Raw genomic sequence first — 6,000 nt, 5'->3', positions numbered from 1 at the left:
CCTTTAATATAATAGTATTCATATGTTTATCTAGTTATTATATAAGAAATGTTCTCAATAAAATCAGACCATGTTTGGGATTTAGCTCTGTTAATTCTTGCTGTAGAACGTTCTAACAGTGCAATATTTTTTAGTTTATTAAGCCACATTTTGTCCGCTGGGAATGCGGGTACATGCCATATTTTAATTATAACTTTCTTACTGCAGTTATTGCAGTATGAAATATTGGGAAGTGTTAAAGTTTAGATCATAACCATCATTCAATAAACAGATATTGGGGTATTTATGAATAAACACATCACACAATTCTGAGATAGTTTGAAAGAACTTATCCCGATTTATTCACTTTTTTAAATCGTGTTAATTGGGTATCTTGCTCCAAGCATTCATTCTTGCTATATAATATCTGATATCTATCTGTGGTGCAACACCCCGTTAGACTGTATTTCATACATATTGATATAAAAATATATAAATATAGTCTAAAATATATTAATATTTTGTAATATTTATGGTTTCTATTACAGTGATGTTATTATGATGTAATTAAGAGGTGGATTAGTTCATGTAGGACTCCAACAGACATTGGGGTATTTAGGAATAGACACATCACACAATTCTGAGATAGTTTAAAAGACCTTATCCTGATTTATTCACTTATTTAAAGTAAAGTAACTAAACGCCTCTTGCAGTGTACTTGCTCATTTTCGAAGGGATACGAGAAGTGCATGGCCTGCCACTTCTGAGCAATATAACTAATGAATGCATGATGACTTTAATGTTGTTTGTAGATTCATACAGTTTATAGTGAGCAATGTTTTTGCTCTCTAACCCTACCCGCCATATTTGTTCTAACAAAACATAAATCTTTGTAATGTGCATCTAAAATGTTGATGTTCCATTTGCAGACTGACATATGTGTATCCACGTTCCACTTTGAGGCTGATATTTTACAGCTCAAAAGAAGAGGCGTAATGCATTTTGCAAATATGTAGCAGCACTGTATTTTACAGAACAATTGTATAATAACAAAAGTGATATTGTGAAATCTGTTCAGTTTATTTCACCAGTCTAAAGATGCTTGTTGGAGTGCATTATCCAAAGTTCAGCACATCTCCTCACAAACAAATATGACAATGTTGAAAAGAATGTTATTCATGAATTTGTCGACATTGCATTTCAGTTTATGCAGACAGTTGCACACACACATGCAGTCGCACAGACATACACACTCACATTCTCAATTGATACCCAGAGTGCATAGACATCCAGACCGCCAGCCATAATGAGTCATCTAACCTGGCCATTGTTGCTCAGTTTTACCTCTGTCTTGTTGCTAAGCAATGGTGTCTTCTAAATCCAGGGATCTGGAGCCAGATTCCCTGGTTGGCTTTCTCACAGTTCCCTCTGTCTGAAGGATTTGGGAAACTAGTCACATATACACCCAAATCAAAATGCAAATGGATAAGAATTATGAATGATATGGATTTTTTTTGGCTATTTGTAAAGGCAGCTATTCTTATTCTGCTAGACTACATGAAAAGCAGATTTGCATATCTGGAATTTACTCAAAGCACTTAAATGTACTGTTTCTGAGCGTCACATTGCTGCTTATATTATTTTTGTTTGTTGTTCGTTAATTGTAATATTCTGCTTAGTGAAAAAAAAAGGGTGAGGCAGTGGCACAGTAGGTAGTGCTGTCGCCTCACAGCAAGAAGGTTGCTGGGTCGCTGGTTCAAACCTCGGCTCAGTTGGCATTTCTGTGTGGAGTTTGCATGTTCTCCCTGCCTTCGCTTGGGTTTCCTCCGGGTGCTCCCGTTTCCCCCACAGTCCAAAGACATGTGGTACAGGTGAATTGGGTAGGCTAAATTGTCCGTAGTATATGAGTGTGTGTGTGGATGTTTTCCAGAGATGGGTTGCGGCTGGAAGGGCATCCGCTGCGTAAAAAACTTGCTGGATAAGTTGGCGGTTCATTCCGCTGTGGCGACCCCGGATTAATAAAGGGACTAAGCTGACAAGAAAATGAATGAATGAATGAATGAAAAATAAAATCAGTGAACGTCAGTTAGGTCCAAAGTCCTAATACGCTACAATTAAAATGTTTGGGTTTTAAGTTGTGTGTTTGCTTGTTTATTAATAATTACATCATCATAAAATAAAAGCAAATGTATTTGAATATATGTAAGTATTTAGATTAATATGCTTCTTTGTTTTTGTCACTTAAGATATAATGTGGACAAACTCATGTATAATGGGTTTTGCAATTTTTTTTTGTCAATTAATTAGCTTTTTAAAATATATGTCTTCATATATAATCTTTTTTACATTTGATTGTGTTATTTTTGATAAAATAAAAATGAAATATTCAGAATTTATTTTGAATTAAATATTTGTTTATTTATTTTCCATATATTACTACATGGGACATTCAAGCAGAATTGTACATTTTTACTTGTGACATTTTTACTTGTGTAAATGTGACAGTGCCCAACCTTTTAGCTTGTCTTCCTCAAAAATTCATACAAATATGCGCCTTAAATCATACATCATCAAAATCATCCTTGATCACTGTCAGCTTCTCCCTCAAATGATGTCACTTCCTTTGAGTCATAGCCTTAAAGGTGCTTTGCATGCATTTTATGCTAAATTTAATGTAAATGTGACAGGACTGATAGAAACATGGGGACAATTGTAAATGTATTTGTATTATATGTTTTTAGTATTTATTTATAGAATTTATTTGTGCTTTCATGTTTTTAATCAGTTTATGTGAATGAAAACAACTTAAACTTTGCAATTTCTGAAGTATTTTTTGTAACTTTACAATAACAGTACATGAATAACGATGTATTAATATGTAAATTAAACTTTACTTCATTATGAGAATGAGAATGTGCATTGGTCCACGCCAAATTCATGCCTGGCATACGTGCATTTCTTGTGTGTTTGTTTTATTTCTATTGACGACTCCTAGAAGCAATTATGTTAAATTGCACACTACATAGCAGCTGTATGGGTTTGTATGGGAAGGAATTATCTGCATGGCTAGCAGGTATTTAAGGTTTCCGTACCATACAGTTGACCAGCCAAGTTAGTTCATGACTAAATGTGCCTTAACCCATCATTGATTCATAATAAAGTAATGTTTAGTTTACATATTAATGCATCATTGTTTATGTAGTGTTATTGTAAATTGTTATCGTATTTTTTTCTAAATCAGTTTTTAGCATAACAGGGTTTGTACATTTGTAAAGTGTTTTAATGAAGAACACAATTCTGAGAACTAAATGAATGGCATACTCCTTTACAGAACAACTCACAGAAGTCAACTATCAGTCTATTTTAGACTTTTTTTTTTTTTTTTTTTTTTTGGATTAAATACTTTTTCTTCACTGTATTTATGTTTTTATTTCAGGGACAGATGATGTACATTTTTGGTAGAACGTCCCATATAGAAAATGAGCCAAAAGCTTACAAGCTCCAAACTTGAAAGATGAATAAAGTACAGTTAAGGTCAGAATTATTAGCCCCCCTGAATTATTAGCCGCTTTGTTTATTTTTTCCCCAATTTCTGTTAAACGGAGAGAAGATTTTTTCAACACATTTCTAAACATAATAGTTTTAATAACTCATTTCTAATAACTTTATTTTATTTTTGCCATGAAGACAGTAAATAATATTTGACTATTTTTTTTTCAAGACACTTATACAGCTTAAAGTGACATTTAAAGGCTTAACTAGGTTAATTAGGTTAACTAGGCAGGTTAGGGTAATTAGGCAAGTTATTGTATAACGATGGTTTGTTCTGTAGACTATCGAAAAAAAAATAACTTAAAAGGGCTAATAATTTTGACCTTAAAATGGTGTTTAAAAAATTTAAAACTGCTTTTATTCTAGCCCAAATAAAACAAATAAGATTGTCTATAGAAGAAAAAAATATTATCAGACATACTGTGAAAATGTCCTTGCTCTTTTAAACATAATTTGGGAAATATTTGAAACAGAAAAAAAATTTAAGGGGGGCTAATAAATATTCTTATCACATTTTCATGCAAGCATGATACTGTAGTAAGCCAGCATGCTGAGACATCAGACCAGTCAAACCCAGCTTGGCGCAAAGTCAGGGTCAAAGTTCAGGAGCTTTCCCACATGACAGGCAGAGTGCTGTTTCTGTTTACTGTCACCTCATCAACATGCGCATAACCTCTGACCTTCACAACCTTCTGCCTCAGTCACACCATTAACTCTGGTGAAGTTATAAACAACATACAGAAGGTAAACTGCATCGAAGAAGTCTTTGAGATTTCAATATCCTTGACACAAGAGGTCTCACTGTATTTTTCATCTTCATACACTTCTCACACTACAGCTTATTTCATGAGATTTCACACAAATCTTTGACACTCTTAAAGGGATTGTTCAATTAAAAAGAAAAAAGAAACATTTACTCTAACTGAGAGTCGCCCATTGGGCTTCGTAAAGGCATTGGTCAGAGTGGTTATGGCTAGTTGGCTTGGTGTGTTCCACTTGTCGGGTTGACGCCTGATATAGTTTACTAGATTCAGCTTATAGAATCAGTGTCGTCCGTCAGCTGAAACGAGCACTCTGATTGCTTATTCAGCAACAAATCATAGTGCAAAAGCAAAAACTGAAGTGACATACACAAATAAACAATACAAATCAAGAAGGAACACAATCAGGCCGGTTGTAATTTCACTACATTTCCCAAATATTTGCAAATGATATCTATTATTAGATTATCAGACATATTTGCACAAACAAATCCCTTTGTGGTGAGTGACAGTGACTGTGATAATGGTACTAAACAGTACAGACAAAGCATATTTCATGTTTCAGTTTCTCTTTGTGGGGCAGCACAGTGGTGCAATGGGTAGCACAATCGCCTCACAGCAAGAAGGTCACTGGTTCGAGTTGGCGTTTTATTGTGGAGTTTGCATGTTCTCCCCGTTTGCGTGGGTTTCCTCCGCATGCTTCGGTTTCCCCTACAAGTTCAAAGACATGCGCTATACTGTATAAATTGGGTAAGCTAAATTGTTTGTGGTGTATGTGTGTGAATGATTGTGTATGGGTGTTTCCCAGTGATGGTAGGACATTCGCTGTGTAAAACATATGCTTGATAAGCTGGCGGATCATTACGCTGTGGCAACCCCAGATTACTAAAGGGACTAAGCCAAAAAAAATTTACTGAATGATTTTCTAGAAAGAGAAAACAGACTACTTCCCCTGTGGGTGCAGAAAGACACGTCTTCTTATGCAAGTGCAGAATGCATGCTCTGTCAGTTGGCTGCCAATTGTTTGGTGTTCACTACAGATTTTTGGTCTAGACAAAACCAGATGCAAGCTAATCCCATAGTTTGCTTGGTTTATATTAAGCAAAAAAACATTAAATGTATAGTTCACCTCGAAATTTTAATTCTGTCATCATTTACATAGTGCTAACTTGTCAACAAAGGTTTGGTGGCAGAACCACGCCTCCGTTCATCTCCTTAACCAATCACCTGCTCCCTAAAACTTATTTAAGGCAGACCAGCTCTCCAGCACTGTTCTTGTTGTTCTCTCAAACCAGCCTGATCTCATGAGAAAACGTAAGTATTTTACGTTTTGCCAGTTTAGTGGCTAATTCGTACAAATTCTTAAGAGTTCAGTTGTACGAAAATGTAGTTTTAAAAAGGAGGCATGGCACCTAACCCCACCCCTAAACCCAACCGTCATTGGGGGATGAGCAAATCGTATTAAATTGTATGAATTATATCATACGAATTCATACGAATTAGCCACTAAATAAAAAAGTTATGAATTGCCGTGAGATTGTGTTGCTCAAACCCACCCTTCATCCCTTCTGTTTCTCCTCTTACTTCCCTTTCCCTTCACTCTTACCATCCCCTTCACCCCTACATCCCTACAATAAAGTCGAGCTCAAAGTGTGGTGTGATCCATGCTGGTAAATCCCCCTTCACTTGTTCCAAACCAGTTTGAGTT

Source organism: Danio rerio, chromosome 20, assembly GCF_052040795.2.
Source record: "Danio rerio strain M-AB ecotype USA chromosome 20, GRCz13ab, whole genome shotgun sequence".
Lineage (NCBI taxonomy): Eukaryota > Metazoa > Chordata > Actinopteri > Cypriniformes > Danionidae > Danio > Danio rerio.
Note: the sequence above shows the minus strand (reverse complement) of the source record.